Source organism: Ochlerotatus camptorhynchus, unplaced genomic scaffold (assembly GCF_037179485.1).
Source record: "Ochlerotatus camptorhynchus isolate MF236.1 unplaced genomic scaffold, CSIRO-AGI_Acam_v1.1 ptg000094l, whole genome shotgun sequence".
NCBI classification, from domain to species: domain Eukaryota; kingdom Metazoa; phylum Arthropoda; class Insecta; order Diptera; family Culicidae; genus Ochlerotatus; species Ochlerotatus camptorhynchus.
In genome coordinates, this window is record NW_027040584.1 from 5306969 (window position 1) to 5333879 (window position 26911).

The 26911-nt window shown below is 42.2% G+C and overlaps 1 protein-coding gene across 1 annotated transcript in view; it reads right to left on the reverse strand.

Moving 5' to 3' along the window:
• Positions 1-26911, reverse strand: part of LOC135698751 (alpha-1D adrenergic receptor-like) — a 204412-nt gene that overhangs the window by 61578 nt on the left and 115923 nt on the right. The gene's annotated exons all lie outside the window — the stretch shown is intronic.

The following is a 26911-nucleotide window of genomic DNA, read 5'->3' on the forward strand; positions in this document are numbered from 1 at the left end:
CCATGCTAGGGGAATCCAGGACCAGTGCTCTTCGACGATTCGATCAACTTGAGCGGCGTCTCGATCGGGATCGAAAATTGAAGGAGGAATACCACAACTTCATGAAGGAGTAAAGGGCGAACACGAAATTATTGCGACACATTCAACAGGGCATAACTTTTTTACCATTGGGTAAAAATCAACCAAATTTTGCACACTTTCTCATTGATGTGTATTGTGTACATGCTGTCAAACTCGAAGTCGTGTTTTTCGATTCAACGAAAATGGAGGTGAACCAACGCGAGTTGAGAGAACAAATTCTTTCCAAACACCTGGAATTTCCTGACCTGTCGCACCGGCAGTTGGGAAAAATGTTGAACATTCACCATTCAACCATCTCCAGAGTGTTGAAGCGGTTCCAGGAGCGGTTGACGTTGGACCACGGCAAAGGAGCTGGAAGAAAACCGGGACCGGAGAACAAAAAGACGGAGGGAAAGGTGAAGCGGATGATTAAAGCAAATCCCAACGTCTCAAGCCGTGATTTGGCTAAAAAGATCGGCATGTCGCAGAGCTACGTACAGAATGCAAAGAAGAGAGCTGGACTACATACATACAAGGTACAGAACTTCCCAAAACCGCGATGAGCGGCAACAATCGACGGCTAAAACTCGGGCACGGAAGCTCTACGAGAAGATGCTGACAAAATATGGCTGCTGTGTGATGGACGACGAAACGTATATAAAAGCCGATTTTAAGCAAATTCCGGGGTTGGAGTTTTTCACCGGCAAGAGCAAGTTCGATGTGGACGACAAATTTAAGAAGAAGAAAATGTCGAAGTTCGCCTTCAAATATCTCATTTGGCAGGCCATCTGCTCTTGCGGACTGAGGAGTGAGCCTTTCGGGACAAAGGGCACAGTAAATGGCGAGATCTACAAATCTGAGTGCCTCGAGAAGCGCCTTTTGCCGTTCTTGCAGCAGCACGACGAAGCTCCGCTATTTTGGCCAGATTTGGCATCATGCCACTATTCTAAAAGTGTACTGGAGTGGTATGAGGCCAATTCTGTCCATTTTGTTCCAAAGGACATGAATCCGCAAAACTGTCCGGAGCTGCGCCCGGTGGAGCAGTACTGGGCAATAATGAAGCGGGAACTTCGGAAGAGCAAGAAGACAGTCAAAGACGAGAAGGACATGTTAAGAAAATGGAAAAAAAACTGAGAAACTGGTACCGGATGACACTGTAAAGACTTTGATGGAGGGCATCAAGCGAAAATGCGTTCAATTTTACACTCAAGGCTCCATCGATTAACTTTTCTTTTGATTTTTGAAGTAAATATAATTTAAATAAATTTTAAATAAAATTTTGGTTTGATTCTAAACATTATAAGAAAATTGGCATGACATTTTCGGTGTCGCAATAATTTCGTGTTCGCCCTTTACCTCTCCCTCGGCCACATGCGTCTGGTCGAGACGGACGACGGGAATTACTCCCACACTTACAAGCTACCCCACCACCCCGTGATAAAGGAGGAAAGTACGACCACCAAAGTAAGATTCGTGTTCGATGGTTCGGCTCGTACTTCTACCGGCTTCTCCCTCAATGAAGCTCTCTGTGTGGGTCCGATGGTTCAAGATGACCTTCTCGCTATTATCGTTCGATTTTTGACGTACCCCTGGCTCTCGTCGGCGATGCAGCGAAAATGTACAGGTGGGTACTGCTGCACCGTAATGACTGTCCTCTGCAATACATATTTTTTCGGTTCTCCAAAGATGTTCCCGTTCAAACTAACATGTTGCTAACCGTGACATATGGACTAGCCCCATCCTCCTTTCTCGCGACGCGTACTGTCCAGCAGATTACGACGGATGAAGGTGATGCATATCCATTAGCTGGTCCATCAGTACGCAAAAACTTTTATGTGGACGACTACATCGGAGGAGCAAATTCTATTCGGAGGGAGCTTTCGGAATTGCTTGAAAAAGGTGGCTTCATGTTGAGAAAGTGGACGTCGAACCGCCTAGAAGTTCTACAAGGACTCGAAAACGACCAGATTGGGACTCAATCGAGTTTGTAGTTCAGAGTCCGATTAACTGAGGTTTGATTCCCAAATACAGCAACGTGATGATCCACCCACGAAGCGGTCCATCCTCTCCGACATAGTTAGGCTCTTCGACCCACTCGGCTAAATTGCACCCGTCGTTGTCACAGCGAAGATCCTGATGCAAGAATTTCTCGTGCGACTGGGATGATCCCGTACCGCATGTCATTCAGCTAAAATGGGAGAACTTCCGGCGTGAGCTACCAAAGATCGCTACTTACCGAATCGACAGTTATGCATTCTTGCCGGAGGCTAGAGTAGAGCTGCATACTTTCGCCGATGCTTCAACAGCTGCACATGGAGCCTGCACGTACGTCCGCTGTGAAAACGCCCTGGGAGTGGTGAAGATTCGTCTATTGGCTTCGAAAAGTAAAGTGGCGCCGCTAAAAAGACTGAACATCGCCCGACTTGAGCTTTGTGCTTGCGTATTGGCTGCGCATCTGTATCACCGCATCAAAGAGTCAATCAACGTCCACGTGTCAGCATCGTATTTCTGGTCAGATTCTTCAGTCTGCATATACTGGCTTCGCGCACCTCCTAGCTCGTTGAAGACATTCGTGGCGAACAGGGTATCGGAAATCCAACATTACACTCATGGTGGCAGGTGGAATCACATATCTGGCTCAGAGAACCCTGCAGATCTCGTCTCACGTGGATTGTCAGTTGAGGAATTTGTGAAGAACGAGGCGTGGAAGCATGGTCCATCCTGGTTGGCCGACCCGCAGCAGTCCTGGCCGATTTCGAATACGTCTACCGTTGCTGAAGTAGATCGGCTTCACTATGATAGTATCATCACAAAGGCCAACAGACAACTAGGATTCATCTTCAAAGTTGCTAATGAATTTCGTGATCATCACTACTTCCGGTCACTTTATTGTGCACTAGTACGTTCGATTGTAGAATCCAATGTTGTCGTGTGGTGTCCATATCAGACCACTTGGATAAGTAGATATGAATCAATTCAAAAGAAATTTGTGAGATATGCTCTTCGTAGTCTTCCATGGCAAGATCCTGTGAATTTACTGCCGCATGAACATCGATGCAGCAGAAATACTTGCCCAACTGAACGTCTACGCACCCGAAAGAGTTATACGACTGCGAGACTTCTTGTCACTTGAAGCACGCTATGCCATGGGTATGGCCAACACGATTCGATTCGATTTATGACGGCAATATTTAATGAGGTTTGCCAGTTCTTCGACTTCAACTCATCCCCTGCAGCATTTCAACGTAGATTTCTGGACAGATGACAAATGAGACTGACGATCAGGCTTGCATACAGGATCGCCCACCGCAGCATGGCTCTTCGTTCGATTGGACATAGGTTTAATTACCCATTGACATAGTTTTAATTTTTTATCTTCTGACCTTTGATAGTGTATTTTGTTAGCATGACCTTATTTAATTTGTGTAACTGTTCAATGTAATTAGCTTGTAATGTGACTAGAACAAAATATATAAGGTTTTTATGCCCTTTCGGGTAAAGTCAACCAGCTCAAAAGGGCTACATTTCATTAAAGCGTCAAGCTAGATGAAAGTAAGTAAAAAATAAAATGAAATAAAATAAAATAAAGCTAAATAAAATAAAAAGATAATATCTCATAGTTTCATAATTTCGAAAAGTAGCATTTTGCTGTAATGAGCATTTACAGACCTGGTCAACTCCAGCATGGTCTTGCTTAGTAGCTGCACCTTTACCAACGGAGCCCCCATGATCTTGTTTATTTATACTGATTTTGAAAAAATCTGTAGTCTATTGCTTAATTTTCATCAAATCACTGATAAAAATAAAATTGTCCCAAAACCGCTCGACACTTAAGGTATGCTTCCATCAATCCGAAAGGTCAACAATACCTTAATTTAGGATCCTGGATTTCCTGGAATTCTGTTTCAATGGAAAAACAAACCCTTATCTGTGCGAAGCCATTTCTTTCCTCCTCCTTCTCCGAAGGCGGCGGATCAATCGCCAAATGTTTCTCTGTTGTGATGCACGTATTTGAAAATCATTTGAATCCATGTTAGCGAGGTTGCAAGTACGTATAAAAAAATAAAAAATGTTTTTCAGAATTTCGAAAGTATTGGACTCAAAAGAGCGTCGAAAAGTAGTACTTTTCGACACTGTTATTTTAGTTATGAAAAGTTGGCCATTATGTTATTCAAAACTGTTCTTTATGTCCATGGCCCACCTTTCTGACATAGCAACCGGGAATGTTCCGAACTGCCGCCGGAAATCGATTGCAGAGGAATCAACAACAAAAGCAAACAAAATTGAAATTTTTCGGGGAGATTTGGGCACGTGCACGGTGCTGCACATGTCTGAAAAGGGATGTACATATTTCTGACGTTGCCCCCCATGTGTGCGAATAACTTCCGAGAAGGGTCCGGCCGGTCAAACAATGTGTTACTTATCCTCACGTCTGTTTACGGTCGCTTGCAACTGACCCAGGGTGATTCGGATGAAAGAAGGATTTATTGCGCTGGTGATTGTTACTATCGAACCTTCCCTTACTGTGCGGGGGGTTTTGGAGGCTCGACATGGCAAACAATATGGGGTACGATTTTAAGAATTATCTGTTTCCACTGCCCACTGATTTGAGGAAGGAACTAATCCCAAATTCTCATTTGTAAATACATTCACATCACGCTTGAAGTGCAACTGGCTGACTGTTTGGCTACGAAGAGAATTCAACTGAGTGCCCTCCACCGAAGTAATGCAAACAAAATTTTCTGGGAACCCTCTTCAAAGAAAAAACAAACCCTTATCTGCCCAAAGCCATTCCTTTCCTCGTTCTTCTCCGAAGATGACGGTTCCGTCGCCGAATGTTTCTCTGTGGTGATGCACGCACTTTCGATGATCCGGCTCATCGATTTTCGACATCATTGGTTGATTGAGGTCTGACTGAACTTTCAAAGGCGATTACGTTGGTGAATTTTAAGACGAGATTCTTGGGAGAATGGGTTTTCAACTTTATCGCGACCGAGGTTTGCTCGGAGACAGAAAATATAAACATGTTAAGCGCAGTCGGGAGGAATGTTGCTACCATTAGCAAAACTTGAGTTGCTCTTTACGTTCCGATGGAATCCAATGGATGTGTTTTTCAAACTAACATAATTGTGGGTGGAAAGCAATTTTCGGAGTAAAGCAAGCGATCGGGTTGCCTTTGGCAAATAGGGGAACTGGGTGTAATATGAACATCGGCATTTTTTTCTCGTACTTAAAAAAAAAACAAATGATATGAACAGTTTTTCATATGATAGCTCAGCAAATTGATCTGATAATTCTGGGTGAAAAACATTTGAATAAATATTAAAAACAAACATATAAACAAGCGCCTGCCACTCCACCTTACCTTACATATCCCGAAGACGTTTGACTCAACCGAGTATCGAAGCAGATGAACTTGGATTGAGACAATTGCGGTCATTAGTTTTACGAACACATGTGAGGGTTTTCGGGGTAGAAAGGCTTATTGCATATGCTCGGAATAAGGACGACATGCAGAGGCCGGAAATCGTTGTCTGACTATTTTGGATTCCAAGATGACGACTTCGGATTTACGGAAAACCCTCAAATACCTTACACTATGCATATTTTCTGAATAGGAATGACATTAAGAGGCTAGAATTTCTTTTTTTTATCTAGTTCGTTTATTTGTAAGGCACAATCGCGTTAGCTTTACGGAGCCGATAATTCATTGTTCTTTGTTTGTAACAAAATTCACTTAATTCTATGCCTAGTAGGAGTTGGGCCGAATACTCGCGGCTTACTCGAGGTTAGAGGGGTACATTGTCGAAGGATAGGAAAAGGGGAGGAGCTTGGGGTAGGGTTTCGTTGTCTCATCAGAGCGATGTCGCCAGTATGAATGGTAGTGAGGTTCTAGATTCGTCTGGAGTTCGACCGGCTATGGTGAAAAGGCTAGAAATTGCTGTTTGACTATTTTGGAATCCAAGATGGTGACTTCCGGGTTAATGAACTCCCTCAAACACTTTACAATAGGCAAATTTTCGGAATGGGAACGACATACAGAGGCCAGAAATCGGATTCTAATCATGTTGGAATGGCAGTTTTCGGAGAACCCTCAAATTCCCAACACAATATGCATATTGTCTAAATGGTGATGACGTGTAGGGGCTGGCAATCATTGTCTGACCATTTTGGAAACAAAGATGGCGAGTTAAACTTTACGGAAAACCTTCAAATACAATACAATAAGCATATTTTCGGAATGGGGACGACATATAGAGGCAGGAATTCGTTGTTCAATAATTACGAAATCCAAGATACCGACTTCCATTTTTCGGAAAACCAAATTTATAAATTTACTAATTTACATCATATGTTTCCATAATATATCCATCGGTACAGCTAATGTGACTTGAAGTGCCCTATTATGAATTTTGGCACATACTAGTTGTTGTCCACTCCCCCCCCCCCCCCCCAGGGTACCAAGACCATCCGAAAGATATTCGGACGTGGTAAATACGGTCCTGAATTCTCATAATGACATAATGACTATATTCATACAATTATTTTAATTGTTTACTTTAAAAAGCTATCGTGTATAATTTTCCAAGATAGACCTACTTCTTCCCCAAAACTTTGTTTCAGACCTAATTACGGTTAGAAGTGACGTTTCCGTGTTGCTATGCAAGGCTTCAAAATGGCCGAATTTGAACAGAAATGTAAGACTGTACTCGAACAAATCTACAACAGACAAAATTGATCACCAAAAATTCATTTCAAGTTGGATATGTTTGAAACTCTCAGGGAATAAATAAACACATATTAGCTATGTTTTTGCAAAGTTGGTTTATTCAACCTCTTCTCCTAGGCTAAGTGCCAGCACCTGCCACGCTGCCCATCAAATCCTGTGCTATACTTGTTTTCTGGAGCTTGCCCTTCATAATCGCCCAGAATTTTTCCATTGGGCGAAGTTCTGACGAGTTTGGCGGATTTGCCTCCTTCGGCACAAAAACAACATTGTTGGCTTCGTACCACTCCATCACCGGTTTCTCGTAATGGCACGATGCCAGATCCAGCCAAAACAGAGGGTCACCTTTGTAAGACCGGAGGAAGGACATCAGGCGCTTCGGAAGGCATTCTTCTTTGTATATTTGGCCGTTGATGGTGCCGGTCGTTATGAACGGCTCGCTGATTTACCTCAAAATCCTCTATCAATTGAAAGCATTTAAACTGGTTTATTGGCTTGGAAATTTCCAAATATACCATTTAGAAGCCAGTAAGTCAGCTTTGATGAACTATTGGAAACAATTATAGGAGAATGTGGAGTCAAATCTGTCTGTCTGTCTGTCTGTCTGTCTGTCTGTCTGTCTGTCTGTCTGTCTGTCTGTCTGTCTGTCTGTCTGTCTGTCTGTCTGTCTGTCTGTCTGTCTGTCTGTCTGTCTGTCTGTCTGTCTGTCTGTCTGTCTGTCTGTCTGTCTGTCTGTCTGTCTGTCTGTCTGTCTGTCTGTCTGTCTGTCTGTCTGTCTGTCTGTCTGTCTGTCTGTCTGTCTGTCTGTCTGTCTGTCTGTCTGTCTGTCTGTCTGTCTGTCTGTCTGTCTGTCTGTCTGTCTGTCTGTCTGTCTGTCTGTCTGTCTGTCTGTCTGTCTGTCTGTCTGTCTGTCTGTCTGTCTGTCTGTCTGTCTGTCTGTCTGTCTGTCTGTCTGTCTGTCTGTCTGTCTGTCTGTCTGTCTGTCTGTCTGTCTGTCTGTCTGTCTGTCTGTCTGTCTGTCTGTCTGTCTGTCTGTCTGTCTGTCTGTCTGTCTGTCTGTCTGTCTGTCTGTCTGTCTGTCTGTCTGTCTGTCTGTCTGTCTGTCTGTCTGTCTGTCTGTCTGTCTGTCTGTCTGTCTGTCTGTCTGTCTGTCTGTCTGTCTGTCTGTCTGTCTGTCTGTCTGTCTGTCTGTCTGTCTGTCTGTCTGTCTGTCTGTCTGTCTGTCTGTCTGTCTGTCTGTCTGTCTGTCTGTCTGTCTGTCTGTCTGTCTGTCTGTCTGTCTGTCTGTCTGTCTGTCTGTCTGTCTGTCTGTCTGTCTGTCTGTCTGTCTGTCTGTCTGTCTGTCTGTCTGTCTGTCTGTCTGTCTGTCTGTCTGTCTGTCTGTCTGTCTGTCTGTCTGTCTGTCTGTCTGTCTGTCTGTCTGTCTGTCTGTCTGTCTGTCTGTCTGTCTGTCTGTCTGTCTGTCTGTCTGTCTGTCTGTCTGTCTGTCTGTCTGTCTGTCTGTCTGTCTGTCTGTCTGTCTGTCTGTCTGTCTGTCTGTCTGTCTGTCTGTCTGTCTGTCTGTCTGTCTGTCTGTCTGTCTGTCTGTCTGTCTGTCTGTCTGTCTGTCTGTCTGTCTGTCTGTCTGTCTGTCTGTCTGTCTGTCTGTCTGTCTGTCTGTCTGTCTGTCTGTCTGTCTGTCTGTCTGTCTGTCTGTCTGTCTGTCTGTCTGTCTGTCTGTCTGTCTGTCTGTCTGTCTGTCTGTCTGTCTGTCTGTCTGTCTGTCTGTCTGTCTGTCTGTCTGTCTGTCTGTCTGTCTGTCTGTCTGTCTGTCTGTCTGTCTGTCTGTCTGTCTGTCTGTCTGTCTGTCTGTCTGTCTGTCTGTCTGTCTGTCTGTCTGTCTGTCTGTCTGTCTGTCTGTCTGTCTGTCTGTCTGTCTGTCTGTCTGTCTGTCTGTCTGTCTGTCTGTCTGTCTGTCTGTCTGTCTGTCTGTCTGTCTGTCTGTCTGTCTGTCTGTCTGTCTGTCTGTCTGTCTGTCTGTCTGTCTGTCTGTCTGTCTGTCTGTCTGTCTGTCTGTCTGTCTGTCTGTCTGTCTGTCTGTCTGTCTGTCTGTCTGTCTGTCTGTCTGTCTGTCTGTCTGTCTGTCTGTCTGTCTGTCTGTCTGTCTGTCTGTCTGTCTGTCTGTCTGTCTGTCTGTCTGTCTGTCTGTCTGTCTGTCTGTCTGTCTGTCTGTCTGTCTGTCTGTCTGTCTGTCTGTCTGTCTGTCTGTCTGTCTGTCTGTCTGTCTGTCTGTCTGTCTGTCTGTCTGTCTGTCTGTCTGTCTGTCTGTCTGTCTGAACCGATTGGCGTGAAAATTTGTAGGTTCTTATGATGGTTCGAGACCCCTCCCCCTTCTGTAAGGGGGGGCTCCCATACAAATGAAACAGAAATTTCTGCATAACTCGAGAACTAATCAAGCAAATGGAACTAAATTAGGCATGTGGGGGCGAGTGTGGGGGTATAAGGAGATAATCGTAGGGGGTAGCCCCTTAGATAATAGGGGGGGGGGGGCTACATACAATATAGCATGCTTTTTTTAAATCGGCGCATAAACTCAAGCTAATATTGAATCCCGAGCAAGACCGGGCACACTCAGCTAGTATACATATAAATATACATATGCATGAGTTGTGCGGGATCAAACAGATGACACCTGAGTACACACTACCAAAAACTCATGTAAATTGCCGTGCCCTGAGACCGACACATGCTAGCGGCCCAAATGACATAAGAATCAGTTGAAAGAAACAAGAAAATAAATTCAATCAATCGTACTTTTCGACGAGTTGCGCATGCTTCGGTTTGGGAACACTTACGTTTACTTGACATGTTTATTTACGTTCCATAATTTACGTCAAAGATGGATCACGTCTTGTTGTGTTCAGCAAAGCTGTAAGGCAAACAATTGTTTTGCAAAAAGGCATGTTCACAAAAAGACAACAATTTCACAAAGTTTCAACTAAGTCGTTGATAAATTACAAATGATACAAAGAGATGATAACCTACATCAAAGAGTGCTTGATAATGTATAAACTATATTTTGTACTGATATAAACATACTGCTATTTCAACGAACTAAGTTATTCATGTATAAGATCTGTATAGTATTCTCTTGAAATTGGTTAAAAATATTCGGTTAATTGAACACCGAATACCGCCAAATACGCTCATGCTCAAACCTTGGCTCAAACGCCAAACAGTAAAAAAAAATATTTTCAGAATTTATAAAGTTGATTATTTGGGTTTTTATGTGCGTACACTTGTGCAGTAATGCAGCCAGATAATTACTGTGGCTTTTGAATTCTAAATGATTGATTTTTGTAGGGCGCACAGTTAAATTATGCTAAACTATTAATTTTGTAGGCCCTACTGCCCTGGAATACGTAGTAAAGTATTAAGAAACGCAGCATTTTTTTACGAAATTTGCAGATGTTTTGAAATATTATCAACTTTTGATTTAAATCAGTTTAACAAAAATATCAACCTTGAAGGATGAATTAAGCCAACTTGAGTATCTCTCGTAAAAACGTTTTTCACAATGCACTGTTTGCCAGCGACGATTAAACTGGCGTATCCAAGCTTCCACAATTGCCGGGATTGATTCCGCAGATTCAGGCAGTATTTTTTTGTTAAAAAAGTATTTTACAGTATTTTTTTGTTAAAAATACCAAAGAAATCTATGTCAACAATGAAAAATATATATTCCTTCATTCTAACAATTTGAAAAATGTCCAGGAATAATATCCACTTCCTAGGTATTGGTTTCAACTTAGATGTAAACAATGCTGACATCACATACACTTTTATAATCTGAAGCATAGCTGACACATTTATTGGAGCATACGTGAAGGGATTGAAGGGGCATAGAGAACAGGTGGGACATAGTGAGCTTCCTGTGTTTTAGCCTTAGATTTCTTATGGTTTGAAGCAAATTCATTGCTCAATAATCATTGCAATGGTGATATTGAACCTACTACCAATTAATTTTAATTTGAACAATTAGAAGTTTAGAACTGGAGTGCGGTATGCTCATTATGCCCCTCTTACCCCTATGCACGATTAAAACTGTACAGACTTGAGCGTGCTTGGCGTCCGCGGGCGAGATTTGCGTTGGTAAGAAAGAGAGAGTGAAAAGTACTAGTTGTCGCTCTCATACCTACGAAAACCAAAAAAAAAAAAATCAGTAGACCTGTAAACATAGTAAAACGGCCGTTATGTTGACTTTTTTAAATTTTCGAACCAAATTAAAAAAAGGCATAAAATTCAAGTAACTTAACAAATAAATCAAGTAACAAGAGGACCGGTGCAAAACAAGGTTTATACTTAAACATGCCTAATTTTGGTCTTTTAGACTATTGGACCAATTTACTGAGTATTTTGTACAGCGTACATATTTATTTTTAACATGTCATTCAACATGAACAAACTTGTATATTTGACACATGACTTATTTGACCCCACTGTCAAAGCTGACTTACTGGCTTCTAAATGGTATATTTGGAAATTTCCAAGCCAATAAACCAGTTTAAATGCTTTCAATTGATAGAGGATTTTGGGGTAAATCAGGCGCTAAACATGTATTTATTTGTCGTACACAGTATGAAAACAAGCACATTTGATGCTTAGATTCCTTTTCACCGCAAAAAAAAACCTGAATCTCGTGTTAGCATTTAGCCCCTGACATTTTTCCCAAAGGAAGTCATATGTGGTTTAAGCGGCAGACAATTTCAAGCCTTTTTGCTGCCAAAATCCCCACTGTGCAACGTAGGGAAGTTCTGCCCGTGCGCAATCATAATGGTGCCGTGACCAATCGCTCGATACCTGCGGGCAACGTTTTTAAGCCGATATAACCACCAATCGTGAAAACCATATCGAACTGAAGATGTTTAGTGTTTGACGCCATTGACTCCGAGGATTCCGCTCCACTTCCAGCCACGATGGTGTGGCCCTCATGGTAGCCGTCTGGCTGAGTATGTACGCGTTCTTGATTCACCGTGGACTATGGCAGTTCTGATCAAGGAACGTACTCACTATAAAAGGCGAGTGTTCTTGCCAGAACTTTTCCTACGTTGTGTTTATTTACGGATGTATGAATAAAAGACACAGTTTGCTTGACCGTCCTGCCATGGCGGAGGTATTCGAGATACTACTCTATTTATTGATAGTGTATAGAGATACAATACAACACACAGCTGGTAGGGTAAGAACACAGGTAGTGGACGTTTGCACAAACACAAGCATTGCACAAGCTGATGGGAAAGTGAAAATGCTTCTCGAAAGCGACCCAGAAAGAACAAGAAGAAAATGCGCGCAGGTGGATTGACCAAGTAGAAGGCGACCTGCGGACCCATCGCAGACTACAAGGCAGGCAAAGGGTGGCCATGAATCGAGTAGAGTGGAGACGACTTCAGAGGACAACAAGGCCTTAGCCTGATTTGGTAAGGTACCTAAGCAGCACACATGTTCTATAACAGCTTATATAACCATTGTATCACTCGTTTTGGTTGTGTAGAAGTTTGCTCAACATTATTATATAAGTTTGTGTTACTTGGGTAAGTAAACTTACAGGATCATTGATGATAATCGTGACACTCACTTTTGCTATAGTGGCCTCCTTTCCGCACAGTTTTTGTGATCTTCCCATAAAGAAACTGAAGAAAAATGTATATTCCATTGATTAATACCACCTGAAGTCTGGTACGCAGCTGAAAAGTAATGACGTTTCTACGTGCTACGGGATAGGACACTGAATGGCGATTTGCATTGAGTGTCGGAGATTGTGAGTAAGCTGAAGGATGCCTCGCTGGATATGCCTCGCTGGATACGCCATGACCATGGTAATGCAGGAAGTATTACAACAAAGCTAATTGCAATTAGATATTTTTGCAAAAAGTGACAGATAGCGGACATGAAGAACTAGTGGAGGTACCGGGCAAAGGTGTTATATCCTAGACAAATGATAAGTTACAAATTCGCTGTTGTCGTTGTCGTAGGCACCGTCGTAGTCACTGTCGTAATCACCGTCGTAGTTGCAGTAGAGCGATTCCATCCAGAATGAGCTGAAAAAACCTGAAATCGTGCTCGACCATCTTCAATTTGGATGATACTTTGCCCATATTTTCAGTATGATAGACCAAGTATTTTCCGCAGGAGAGGAGACCCTTTTGACTCAAGGATAATTTTTGAAAAGGACCTATGTGTTTTTGCACACATACTTTTAAAAAAAATGTAGGTCGAATACCGTTGGTTGCAGAAAAAAAATTACTAAGAAGGAGTTGTAGGAAACTAATAAGGCTTTATAAATAAAATATACGCGGATTTTTTTTTTCATTTTTTTACAAAAAAATATTAAAAATAAACCTCAAAATTCAAATAACAAAAAAACCATATTTGGGGCTGTCCATAAACTACGTAGACAGTTTAGGGGGGGGGGGGGTGACAATTATCTACGGCCCATACAAATTTAAAAAAAAATGTATGGACAATTGTCTACGTAGGAGGATTTTTTTTATATTTTTTGTATAAAAATTTGAATAGAAAACCAAAGTTTTGAAAACAACTCTAGGATGGACAAACTTTTAATAAAAAAGAGAAAGCCTCCTTAATAAAGCTAAATAATAATAATAAAAAAGTTTTTCTAAGAGCAACTTTTGAGGCATTTTTGAAAATTTCATTATTTACGGCAAAATATTCAGTTTGATGTTAATATATGATTATAAAAATCATTTCAAACGATAGTGCTCATATCGATAAACTTCCTAAATATAACCGTTTTCGAGATATTTCAAATTTACTTTCATCAAAATCATTTTTTTGTAGAAAATAAGCCATTTCCATAAGTTAATCGTGATTCTCCATCAGCATTGATAAGTTTAGCAAGATACACATATATTTACCTTCAATTTGTCTCTTGACGATTGAACGATCAGACAACCCGTTTAGAATTTACAGGGGAAATGAAAACACTATTATTTGAAATATAGAAACCAACACAAGTTAAGTTGCACTTATTTTCATTACACTAGTTTACAAAGCAACATAAAAAGTGTGAACTTTAGTGGTTGACCAACGTTTCTAATGCAAAATCCTACGCTGAATTCAATGCCATGGCCAGAAAAAATAAAAGTCGAGCCATTTTTGAGATATACAAAATTTTTGATTTTTTGAATTTTGGACAAAAGTACGATTACTAAAATGTCAATATCTTTGGAACTAGTGCACCAATTTTAAAATTTTTTTTATGAAAGTGAAGCTAAATAAATTTGTTATCGTTCACTTGAATATTATGTCTTAATTAAAAATTTAATTTTGAAGTCATTTGAAAATTTATAGCATTTTTTTTTATTTTTCCTGCGAATTTTCCATAAAAATCATGTTTTAATCAACATTTTTAATGGGATAAAAAGATTCAAAAAATCATTCCATAATTTATTCTTAAAGTCCATTAAAAACTGGAGAAAATGAACCTGAAATCGGTTGGAAATTGTCGAAATTATGAAATTTTTTGTAAAATCATGGAAATTGAACGTTCCAAGATTGGCCGTTGTCCCGCTCCTAGGTTCATGCACCACTTCCAGTAAGCCTTTCTGCGGACGTGTACGCATACGGTGCATTTCACTAACACTACCAGCTGTCACGCAAAATTAAATGGGATATTTTCAACAATATAATTTACGCTAGTGTTTGTGAGACCGCTCGGCGAGAACCTAACGCAACCAACTCAATTTGACAGCTTTCTTTCTTTTACATTGCTTAACGATGTATACGACAAAACGTGAATTCAAGTGTAAAAATGATCCTCAAAAGTTTTGTTACGCGTGTGGCAACTATATATTTACAAAATCGGTCAATTTCACAGCTTCGTTGCAAACTGCATACAGGCTTTATTTTAAAATTGATCCTGGAGACTTTGACGAACCGTGGATTCCAAAAGTATTATGTAGTTCGTGCAAAACGTGCTTGGCTAGGTGGATGTCAGGCGCAAGGTAAATTGATTTTTTGATAACTTTCATATAAACAATTTATGTACAGCATGGTAGTGCTTTGTTCTTTCCTGATCGACATTATCTTACTTCATCTATTTTTGATAAGTGTTAATGTCTTACTTACTAACTCACTTATTTGTTATCTGTCAGTCGCTATTTGTCCTTTTACATGCCCACCATATGGCGTCGACCGTTTTGTCATGCAACGGATTGTTATTTCTGCTTGACAAAAGTTAAGCAACAAGGACATCACAAAACAGTTGAGTATCCACAAGTGGCTTCTATGACAAAACCTGTTCCACATTCAAGTTCGGTCCCGTATCCTGTTTATCCAAAGCGGAAACGAGCGCCCTCTGTTGAATCGACCGTTACAAAAAGTGAGGAGGAATTCAAGGAGGAATGCGAGGAAGACTTCGAGGTGGAATTGGAAAGAAACCCAAAACTGTTTACACAATCCGAATTTAATGATTTGGTGCGAGATCTCGACTTACCGAAGGAGAAATTCGAATTGCTGGCATCACGCTTGAAAGAACACAACATGCTGAGCAAGGAGGTCAACATTTCTTGTCACAGGAATCGTCACAATAAATTTGACAAATATTATTCTACAAAGGACAAGGCATGTTTTTGCCATGACGTAAACGGCTTGTTTGAAGAGTTTGGTGAGCCATATGATCGATAGCAGCAAGTTGAGCTGTGGGATCCCACTGCGACCTAGCAAGAAGTACAGTCGACTTGTTTCGCGCTCCGGTATTTCGGAAGTTTTCTCGGTATTCGGTTGGTTTAAATTATCAGTTTTTTCTCGCTTAGTGATTACTGGCATAGTACCCGGCTAAACAATTATCTGAAAGTGAGTTTTTCTGAGAAGAAAGTGGTTTTCGGCGCCATCGGAAAGAAAATTGTTCACTTGCAATTGCATATTCGCAAACCAATTTGCGCTTCATCGGTGCGTGATCACGCATACCTGCACACAGATCATCGTCATCGAGTGTCAGCATCTGCCTCCGCATTTATACCGGTCATCCATCATCGTGTGTCCAGCTGAGTGCCGAGCCTCATACAAGCACACCACTACAAAGATCGCCCGCACACGCGCATCGAAGGTCACCTACGCTGCGCGTCGCTCCGCTGCTGCTGTGTAATCACTCGGTGGTAGTAGTATAGCAGATAAGTTTTTTTTTTCCTGTTTCTTTCTTTCTCTCGCCCATCAGTTAAATTTAATTTTGTGTTTCTGTGTTTGTAGTTTTTTTCTGTTTATTGTGTCTGTGTGGTTTTAAGCATCGTTTCAGTGGAAGAGCGTTTACCGCTCCCACTAGTACGGCAAAATGGACGTCTCGTCAGAAGACGATATGGACATTTTGTCGGAAGATGACACCAGTTTGCCACTCGATGGCAAGAAAAGACGAAAACGTCCTGTCATTCATGGTTCGTCTCAGAAAAGCCCCCGATCGCGAGCCTATCCAGATGACTCGACTGGGCCATGGGTTGTCTACTTTCAGCCCAAAAACAAACCTTTGAACTTGATGCAAATTTCCACTGATCTGACGAAGCGATACTCAGCCGTGACCGAAATCACGAAGGTTAGGCATAATAAACTTCGTGTTGTCGTTTCTAACCTGAAGCAGGCTAACGAGATTGCTGCCTCCCAGCTCTTTACGATTGAGTACAGGGTTTACATACCAGCTCGTGATGTGGAGATCGAAGGTGTGGTCACCGAAGCGAGTCTGACCCCCGAGATCTTGGAGAAGCAGGCGGTTGGCCGTTTCAAGAACCCCTTGCTCCCCCCGGTGAAGATACTGGATGTCCAAAAACTGGGCTCAGTATCTGTCAGCGAGGGTAAAAAGAGTTTTACCCCCACAGACTCGTTCCGTGTGACCTTTTCTGGTTCAGCCCTTCCTCACTACATCGAGCTGGGAAAACTTCGACTACCTGTGCGCTTGTTCGTTCCCCGGGTCATGAACTGCCAAAACTGTAAGCAGTTGGGACATACGGCGTCCCACTGTGGCAGCAAGGCACGCTGTTCCAAATGCGGGGAGAAGCACGAGGATGGCGCCTGCACAGTCACTGCACCAAAATGCGTGTACTGTAAGGGAACTCCTCATGGTCTCTCGTCATGCCCGGTGTACAAACAACGCGGGGAAAAACTAGAGCGCTCTCTTAAAGAACGTTCCAGGCGGTCTTTTGCAGAAATGCTTAAGACAGCCAAGCCATCGACCAACGAAACAAATCCCTTCGCTCTTTTGTCAGATGACGAGTCTGGCTCTGACTTGGCTGAGGAGGGAGTTTCTTTCAGTTTTCCGGAAGGTTCTGCCCGGAAACGAAAACGCATCCGTTCGCGGAAAGTTGCAGATCAAGAACCCCAAATCAGCTTGCCCAAATCAAGGAGTGGTGGAAAAAAGGAGACTTCTACTCCTCCTGGATTCCGCAGAACTGATTATACCCAGGATTTTCCACCTCTCCCGGGGACATCCAAAACCCCCGATGCCCCAATTTTCAGAACACAAGCCCCTTCTTCATCTGGGTTGTTCTCATTTGATAACATTGTGGACAGTATCCTCAATTACCTCGATATTTCTGATCCTCTGAAAAGCATTGTTCTGGCAATGCTTCCTACTGTGAAAACCCTCTTGAAGCAGTTGACATTAAAGTGGCCCCTCCTTGCAGCAATCATCTCCTTCGATGGATAATTTTCCAAACGAGGTCGGGGATTTGATCACTGTTCTACAGTGGAATTGTCGAAGTCTTATTCCTAAGATAGAATCGTTTAAGTTTTTGGTTCACAATAATGATTGTGATGCATTTGCTCTATGTGAAACTTGGCTCTCTTCAGATATCGATCTTCCTTTTCATGATTTTAACATTATTCGACTGGATCGTGAGGATTCGCGTGGAGGAGGAGTACTTTTGGGGATCAAAAAGTGCCATTCCTTCTATAGAGTGAATCTTCCACAATTTCCAGGTATTGAAGTTGTCGCATGTCAGGCTTTTGTTAAAGGCAAGAGCCTTTGTATTGCTTCTGTGTATATTCCTCCCCGAGTTTCGATTAGTCAAAAACAACTTTCAGATATCTGTTCAGTTCTTCCTACTCCACGGTTGATTATGGGAGATTTTAATTCCCACGGTACAGGCTGGGGGGAACTGTATGATGACAACCGTTCTACTTTGATATATGACCTCTGTGATAACTTCAATATGACAATTCTTAGCAATGGAGAAGTAACACGTCTGGCTGGTCCATCCTCAAATGGAAGTAGATTAGACCTCACACTTTGCTCTAATTCATTATCGTTGGATTGCACGTGGAATGTGATCCAGGATCCCCACGGTAGTGATCACTTGCCGATCAAAATTTCGATTGCCAGTGGGTTCAATTCGTCGGAATCCGTTAACGTCGCGTACGACCTCACCCGTAATATCGATTGGACAACGTTCAAGACCGCGATAGATGAAGCCGTGTCGTCGGTAGAAGAGCTTCCACCGTTGGAGGAATATAACTTCCTCTCCAATCTGATCTTGGACAGCGCGCTTCGAGCTCAAACTCGGCCGGTTCCAGGAACGTCTTTTCGTAGGAAACCTCCTACCCCTTGGTGGGACCAGCAATGCACTGAGGTTTATCGTAAAAAGTCCGACGCGTTTAAGCTTTTCCGGAAACGCGGAACACCCGAGTATTTCGAAGCGTACTCGACTCTTGAACACGAACTCAAGAGCCTCATCAAAGCCAAGAAACGCGGATACTGGCGGCAATTCGTGGACGGTTTATCGCGCGAAACGTCGATGAATACGCTTTGGAACACGGCACGAAGGATGCGTAACCGGTCTTCAAACAACGAGAGCGAGGAGTACTCGGATCGGTGGATTCTCAAGTTCGCGCGAAAAGTATGTCCTGATTCCGTGCCGGCACAGATGATTCCTCGCGAAACGACGAATTCGGTAGACGAGATCAGCCAGCCTTTTTCAATGCTAGAGCTCTCACTCGCGCTCCTTTCGTGTCGCAATTCGGCTCCGGGGGCTGATAGGATCAAGTTCGACTTGTTGAAGAACCTCCCAGACGTCGCTAAGAGGCGCATGTTGAACTTGTTTTGTCAGTTCCTGGAGTTTAATATTGTTCCAGATGATTGGAGGCGAGTGAGAGTTATAGCCATTAAAAAGCCTGGAAAACCCGCGTCAGATCATAACTCGTATCGTCCCATCGCGATGTTATCGTGCATTCGAAAATTGTTGGAGAAAATGATCCTTTTTCGCCTCGACAAATGGGTTGAGACGAACCACCTACTCTCAGATACTCAATTTGGTTTCCGTAGGGGTAAGGGAACGAACGACTGTCTCGCGTTGCTTTCCACAGAAATCCAGTTGGCTTTTGCTAAAAAAGAGCAAATGGCTTCTGTGTTCTTGGATATTAAGGGGGCTTTTGATTCAGTATCGGTTGAAGTCCTTTCAGACAAACTCCACGCTTGTGGCCTTTCCCCATTAATTAATAACTTTTTGTACAATTTGCTGTCAGAGAAACACATGAGCTTTTCTCATGGAAACTCTACAGCTTCTCGATTTAGTTACATGGGTCTCCCCCAGGGCTCATGTTTAAGCCCCCTTTTGTACAATTTCTATGTCAGAGAAATTGACAATTGTCTAAGTGACAACTGCACGTTGAGACAACTTGCAGATGATGGCGTAGTGTCTACGACAGGACCCAAAGGGGTCAACCTGCAAGGACCCTTACAGGATACCTTAGACAATTTGTCTACTTGGGCTATCCAGCTAGGTATCGAATTCTCCACGGAGAAAACTGAGTTGGTCGTTTTTTCTAGGAAGCATAGCCCAGCACAACCAAAGCTTCAACTTTTGGGTAAACCGATCACTCATTCCATGTCTTTCAAATATCTTGGGGTCTGGTTCGATTCCAAATGCACCTGGAGATCCCACATTGAGTATCTGAGACGAAAATGCCAACAAAGGATCAATTTTCTCCGAACAATTACCGGAACGTGGTGGGGAGCTCATCCGCAAGATCTTCTAACGTTGTACCGGACAACGATTTTATCGGTTTTAGAGTACGGTAGTTTTTGCTTCCAGTCGGCGGCTAAAACTCACATCATCAAACTGGAACGTATCCAGTATCGTTGTCTTCGTATCGCGTTAGGATGCATGCACTCGACTCATACGATGAGTCTCGAAGTGTTGGCGGGCATGTTGCCACTATCGGATCGGTTTTCGGAATTGTCCCTCAGGCTCCTCACCCGTTGTGAAGTTATGAACCCACTGGTAATCGAAAACTTTGAGAAGCTTCTTGAGCTTAACCCTCAAACTCGTTTTATGTCATTGTACTACGTGTACATAACTCAGGATGTCAGCCCTTCACAGCATAATCCTCATCGTGTATGCTTCTCCGACTTCGGCAATTCAGTTAGTTTTGATTTATCCATGACGCGGGAGATTCGTGGGATCCCAGAACATCATCGTTCCATGATTGTTCCGTCAATTTTCGCTGCAAAGTTTGGCCAAGTTGATTCCGCAAGATCGTTCTTCACAGATGGATCATTAATAGAGGCGTCCGCTGGTTTTGGTATTTATAACGAATTTCATAGCGCCTCTCGAATGCTTCAAGCTCCTTGTTCCGTATATGTTGCTGAGCTGGCGGCAATACATTATACGCTAGAAACGATCGCCTCACTTGCACCAGATCATTATTTTATTTTTACGGATAGTCTCAGTTCTGTCGAGGCTATTCGATCCATAAGGCCGGTAAAGCACTCCTCGTATTTTCTCATGAAAATACGAGAGCTTCTGAGTGCTTTATCTTTAAGATCTTTTGTCATCACCTTTGCATGGGTCCCATCTCATTGCTCGATTCCGGGCAATGAGAAGGCGGACTCACTTGCTAAGGTGGGCGCTATGCAAGGCGATATTTACGATCGACAAATCGCCTACAATGAATTTTTCTTCATTTATCGTCAACAGTCGCTCGCCAGCTGGCAAAATAAATGGAGTGAAGGAAGTTTGGGACGATGGCTATTCTCGATCATCCCTAAGGTGTCGAAGAGTCCTTGGTTCAAGGGGTTGGATGTGGGTCGAGACTTCATTCGTCTGATGTCTCGCCTCATGTCCAATCACTATTCGTTAAACGCTCACTTGTTTCGTGTTGGGCTGGGAGACAGCAATCTCTGTGAATGTGGACAAGGTTACCAAGACGCCGATCACATCCTTTGGTCTTGTGCTGAGCATCGTGGAGTCAGATCTGAGCTATGCGATTCCCTTCGGGCTCGAGGTAGACAACCTAATGTTCCAGTTCGGGATATTTTGGCTAGACGTGATCTGGAGTTTATGAAACTCATATATGTTTACTTTAAGAATACTAACCTTAGATTGTAAGTTTGATTAACCTTGTGTTTAGTTTGTGTATTGTGCGTGTAGTTTTTTTTTTATGTTTGTCTTCAAGATGAATAGAAATAAGTTCATGTTTTAGGATTAATTAAATATTTGTATAATAAATCATATTTCAAACCTCCTTCTCCCTTTCCCCATCCAAAAAATTGTAAATCTCCACTAACCTCGAGACGACCGCGAGTAATCGGTTCAATTCCTTTAACTCTAGATTTAAGACATGAATCATGTATAATGCAAATGATAACTCGGCTCTGTAAAGTTTATTCGATTGAGCCTGTACAAATAAATTAAAAAAAAAAAAAAAAAAAAAAGCAAGTTGAGCTTGAAAGCCTGCATCAAGGGAATGAGAAACCTTCTATTCCATTAGCTCATGCCGTTAATATGAAGGAAACGTTTGAATCAATGGCTCTATTGCTCAATTTGATAAATTACAATCAACACAATTGGAAAATTTGTTCCGATCTTAAAGTGGTTGCCATGTTGACTGGATTGCAACAGGGATACGCAAAATATATGTGTTTTTTGTGTAAATGGGACAGTCGAGCTCGTAAGGAACACTACGTCCGAAAAGATTGACCAAAACGGGATAATTTCACAATTGGTAAAGACAACGTTAAAAATGATCCTCTTGTGGTAAAAGAACGCATAATACTTCCACCACTACATATAAAACTTGGGCTATTCAAAAATTACGTCAAAGCATTGCAAAAAGAAGGGCCGGCATTCCAGTACTTGAAATCAGTATTTCCAAATTTATCTGACGCAAAGATAAAGGAAGGTGTATTTGTTGGCCCACAGATCAAAAAACTGCTCAATGATTCCGCATTCAATACAGTTTTGACACCAGATGAGGAAGAAGCGTGGAAATCGTTCCAGCGTGTTGTCACAACCTTTTTAGGAAATTTCAGAAGCCCAGATTATGAGGAAGCCGTCGATGAATTGCTCAAAAATTATGAGAAAATAGGTATAAATCAAAAATGTTGTGTTTGTTACATATAATTAATTTCAAATCCTTTTATTTCACTGAACACAGGTGTGAATATGTCTTTGAAGACACATTTCCTACATTCTCACATGGATTTTTTCCCGGAAAATCTTGGTGACGAGAGTGATGAGCACGGCGAACGTTTTCACCAACAAATGAAGATGATGGAACGTCGTTACCAAGGGTTTTGGGATGAAGCAATGATGGGTGACTATTGTTGGTTTCTGATTCGAGAAACAAGTTCAAAACATCGAAGACAAAGTCATTCGATTCTCAATCATTTTTAATAAAACCTAAATAAATTTCTTTTGTATCAACTCGGTTTTAAATCCTGATATGCCTTAATCAAATTGATATGTAGAGAAAAGAATCTCCCATGAAAACTTTACATGCGATTTGGATGCTTACAACGACACCTAGAAAAGGAACTCTAAAGCTGTTGTATTTCAGCAACATTGTTTTACAAAAATGCTCATAACTTCGACAATTTCCAACCGATTTCATCCATTAAAGGCTCATTTTCTCCGGTTTTGAATGGACTTTAAGAATAAATTATGGAATGATTTTTTGAATCTTTTTATTTTATTAAAAATGTTGATTAAAACAAGATTTTTATGAAAAATTCGCAGGAAAAATAAAAAAAATGCTGTAAATTTTTAAATGACTGCAAAATTAAATTTTTAATTAAGACATAATATTCTAGTGAAAGATAGAAAATTTATTTAGCTTCATTTTCATAAAAAAAGATTTAAAATTGGTGCACTAGTTCCAAAGATATTGACATTTTAGTAATCGTACTTTTGTCCAAAATTCAACAAGTCAAATTTTTTGTATATCTCAAAAATGGCTCTACTTTATTTTTTTCTGACCACGGCATTGAATTCAGCGTAGGATTTTGCATTGGAAATGATCATCACCTTACCGAGTTCAAAAATGCTGTAAACTAGTGTTATAAGTGGGGGGCTCTGCAAAAAATACTCAAAGACTTCGATTAGCCCCTGACGATAATAGGTTTTAACGTGCTTAAGCCATTATTATCTCTATTTATTTTTAATGAAAATTTTGAGATTTATGAGCTTACCCAGACTTAATAACATTGTAAGAACTTTTAGACAAGATTTTTAGATTTTCAAAACTTTAGAGTGCATTTTATTGTTTATTTGGTGTAAAATATGGGCTACCGTTTCCATTTATTTATTATTATTATAGTCCATCTGACTTGATAGTCTCAATGAAACACTTAAATCTAAACGTAGTCATTCATTAAAAATTAAAAATTTGCCGGCAGCAAACGATGACGAAACCTGGAGGCATTGATGTCAAAGTCAAATAGGTCAGAGGCTTCGTTGAATTGATGCAAGGTTCTCGGACGGAGTGTTCGGGCAGGAGCATACAGATTAATTTTGGCCAGTAACTCAGGAACATCATATTCTGCGAGTAAAACTTTAGCAACGAAGACGAACTACGATATGTTTCGTCGCTTAGCAAGAGTATCCAAACCCAGTAAACGACAGCGGTCAGCATACGGTGGTAAATTCAGCGGGTTACTCCATGGAAGATAGCGCAGTGCGTATCTGACGAATTTGCGTTGAACAGCTTCGAATCGTCCACTTCATACTGCTTGGTAGGGATTCCAGACAACACACGCGAATTCCAGTAGTGAGCGTACCAATGAACAATAAAGGGCTTTAAAACACAGAGGATCACGAAATTCCTTAGATATCTTGAACATGAATCCAAGCTGACGATTAGCTTTGTCGATCGTGGTTGAGAAGTGGCGAGTGTATGTGAGCTTTTCATCCAACATGACACCGAGGTCTTTAACGTGATCGACACGTTGAACTGCAGTCCCAGCAACGTTATAATCAAACAAAACGGCAGTCCTAGTTCGACGGAAACCAATTACGCAGCACTTTGAGACGCATAGGACCATAAAATTACGTTCACACCAATCATTAAAGATTTTAAGAAGGTTTCGTAGTTCTAAACAGTCGGCATAGCCTCGAACGACTAGATAAATATTCAAGTCATCGGTAAAAACAATTCCCCTCCACGTAGTAGAATAAACGTTACATCGTTCACAAATAAAGGGAAGAGCAGTGGTCCCAAAGTGCTGCCCTGTGGAACTCCTGATCTGTTCGAGAAACAGTACGATGAGTAGTTTCCGATGCACACAGTAACTTCACGTTGCACGAGGTACGATCTAAGCCAGCTGCAGAAGGAAACAGAACATCCAATTTTTTCAAGCTTAGCTTGCAGAACGTCGTGCACAACTCTATCAAACGCAGCTTTAAGATCAGTGTAGATGGCATCCACTTGAATTTCCATTTTCCGTAAAGCTGACGAGATTAGTTTCCACGGAGCGGCCAGGAAAGAAACCATGTTGACATGTACTTATGTAATGCTTGCAGGAAGCAAACAATCTCTAATTTATCAGCGACTCAAACAACTTAGATTCAACCCCAAGCGAGGTAATCCTGCGGTAGTTTTCCACATTGCGTTTGTCTCCTTTCTTGAAAACAGGGAACATAGTAGAGCGTTTCCATAGTGCAAGAAATATCTGTTGACGAAGTGACAGGTTGAAGAGCAAGGACAACGGAGCAGCTAAGATATCGGAGCATTTTTTTAGGACAGCAGATGGAATAACACTCGGACCTGGTGAAAATGATGATTTGGTTTTACTCATCACAGAGAGAACCATTTGTACATCTACGGCAAAAACATCCATGTTTACAACGTCGGTTGGCACATCACGGACGGCTCGCTCAATTTCTGCTTGCGATGGGGAGTCATTCAAGAAAACGCTTAAGAAGTGCCTAGCAAATAGGCTGCATTTGTCCTCAGTTGTCAATGCTACGTCATTGCCGAGAAACATTTTTGACGGCAGTCCAGTTTCCTTCCTCTTCGTATTCACAAACGACCAGAATCCCTTGGGGTGGCATTGCAGATTATGTTGAGTACGAATTACATACCTCTTGTAAAGAAGCTTGTTGTAGTGGCGATAATCATTGCTGGCAATTGAAGAATTCCGCTTGGTAAGGGTACATCGTCGATGAGTGAGAGCACGGGAGAGCTCTAGATCGCACTCGTTTCAGGTTGCGGAGAGTAGCGTTAGACCAAGGCGGTTTACTTGGAGGTTGGCACTTCGGTACTGAAGCACAAACACAGTCGCGCAAAAGGCTATTATAGCGAGCGGCTGCTGTATCGATATCAAGGTCATTCAACACGTTCCAGTTGATCCGGGACAAGGAACGCCTCAGCAAACGGAAATCGGTCTTCCGGAAATTGTGCCGAGTGGCAGTCATGGTTTCATCAAAACGAATTTGAGATCCGTTCGCGATAGATATATCCAAAGCAGGGTGGAAATTGTCAAGAGGAACGATGACGTCAGGCGCTTCAGCGACGACACTGTCCAGAAGCGCACTTTCGCTAATAAAAAAATCAAGTCAAGAAAACGAGACTGGAAATTGGGAACAAGGTTTATCTGGCTCAGTCCATGAAAAGCCGTGCCGTCAACTAACAAGCTGCTGGCAGGAGTAGTTGAAGATGCAGTCGGATCTGGAAACGCATAACCCTGGCCTGAGGGTGACCAGCTAAGCCCAGGCTGATTAAAATCACCAAGCAGAAGAAGCACATCCGTTATATCAGTCATGGACGATGCAAATTATGTAGCATCCAGATGAAGCTGCATTGTGCTACAGTCATGTCGACGATCAGGGGGAATATACACCGCTCCAATGAGGATGTTCCGCGAAGTGAGGTTGACCTTAACCAAAACCGCTTCAATTGTAGTAAATAATTAGTCGGTGATTACGCAGGAGGCGAATGCGTTGGAAGCAGCGATGAGGACACCACCACCGCGAGTACGAATGCTGTTGGATGAATTATGGTAGACAGTAAAAGAGTCACCAAACAGTTGCACTGAATTGATCCTCCTATCGAGCCAAGTTTCCGTGAATACATAAACGTCATATTCCCCGTCAAGCGCAGCCAGATAAACATCGTCCAATTTAGTCATGAGCCCCCTGGTGTTTTGATAGTAGACCCGTAAACCGCTAGAGGGTTCGGTGCGAGCCGTGTCAATGGTAACTTATCCAGGATCCGAACGAGAGAACGGTGAACTATCAGGCAGCGAAAGATCACCTGGCGTAGAAAGGCTCGAAATGGTGGCCATAAGCGAAAATGAACTGAAACCAAGTGGCGGATCAACTGTTGAATTCACATGGACGAGTTCATACTTGCCGTAAACGAGTGGTTGGAAGACCCCTTCACCAGGCCCACACACAGGGCCGGGACGGCTGCAGGTCGCTGGTGGGAATGGCTCGACTGTGGCGGGGGGCTCGGGGGCTTCCATGATGCCAACGGCAGTGCATCCCAGAAGTTGATTCATCATAATGGTGTAAGTCGTCAATCTTCGGATCAGAGGAGCTAGATCAGGGGATCTGGATGCTTCTTCCGATGAATTTTCTGTGGAGCGTCTCGGCTTCTAGTATGGTGGAGCTGGTATACTGTTAATGTCATCTTCAGACCACAATTGTCGTGGAGCAGACATATACAATGGCACTCTGTTGTTGCTTGCTGATTATACTTGCCTACAGTTGGAGTTTGGAAGACCCCCTCTCCTAACTCAAACGCAGGGCTGGGACGACTGTTGAACGCTGGCAGCATAGGCTCGACTGCGATGATAGGATCAGGGGTTTCCACAAGGCTAGTTGCAAGTGTGCGTCCGAGTGTCGAGTTGAATAAAGCAGGTTG